General features: G+C 33.9%; 1 non-coding gene across 1 annotated transcript; it reads right to left on the bottom strand.

Annotated features, from left to right (window-relative positions):
* Positions 1-723: 723 nt before the first annotated feature.
* TRNAM-CAU lies at positions 724-794 on the bottom strand. Its single transcript has one exon. It is a non-coding gene; the product is annotated as a tRNA-Met (tRNA).
* Between the last annotated feature and the right edge of the window lie 226 nt (positions 795-1020).

Below are 1020 nucleotides of genomic sequence, written 5' to 3'. Positions count from 1 at the left end.
ATAGAACGGGACTCCAACTATTGAAATAAAATGAACAGAAGATAACATCAAATTAAATTTCTTCAACTGCTAAGACCCAGTCCATGCACGCCACTCCCATGCCATACATCGTTACATCCCGTTTGTGTCTCCGTCAACCTCCTCCCAAATATTTGGGATTTGGTTTGAAACCTCAGCTGAACGTCATGGCTATATAAATTCAACATAAAACTACTTCGCGTCTAGAAGACTTTAATGGTTTGTCGTACTAGATATTGGAGCTTTCCATTTGGCTGAAAACTGGGAAAAAACCAAGCTTAATTTTCGATAATATTAGATATTATTACTATTTTTTTTATGATTTTCAAAATATCATTAAATTGAAGTTAAAAATTTTGAATTTAAACCTAAATGTGATGGTAGTATGTGAAAATATTTTAATACCCTCAATATTTGACACAATTTTAATTTCAATAAAAAAAATTAAATAAGATGAAGAATATTTAATGAATGAGAGGTTGTATTTCTGATAAAAAAAAATAATAATTAATTTTTTGACATATAATGTGCTTCTGAAATTAATAATAATTTTTTGTATGGATACTCCAAAAAGGCTTTATCCCCATTTGGATTTCTAGGTTGCACAATTGGAAGATAAGACCAAACAATAGATGCAGCCCAAAACGACATGCAATAGGCAAAACGGCGTGAGATAAAAACAGAAAAAAGGTTCGGAAGCCTCTCTATCAGAGCCAGGTTTCGATCCTGGGACCTGTGGGTTATGGGCCCACACGCTTCCGCTGCGCCACTCTGATTGTTGAGAACAAGCTACAAAATATAAGACTACAATACTCTACTTTGAAACTCTTCCCACATGCCAAATTTGACCAAAAAAGATCCCACTTTGGCATGAACAGCTTCTAGCCTTCTACAATGGTTTCCATGCTTCTACTTGCCCTTCCTCCATATTCCAGGTGTATGGTCATATTTTAGTACAAAAAATGAATAATAGATATTACCAAACATTCAAAAGAGTGAATT

Source organism: Pistacia vera, unplaced genomic scaffold (assembly GCF_008641045.1).
Source record: "Pistacia vera cultivar Batoury unplaced genomic scaffold, PisVer_v2 Contig1060, whole genome shotgun sequence".
In the NCBI taxonomy this organism is placed as follows: Eukaryota; Viridiplantae; Streptophyta; class Magnoliopsida; order Sapindales; family Anacardiaceae; genus Pistacia; species Pistacia vera.
The sequence above is the reverse complement of the archived record's forward strand: the minus strand, read 5'-3'. Positions and strand labels throughout refer to the sequence as shown.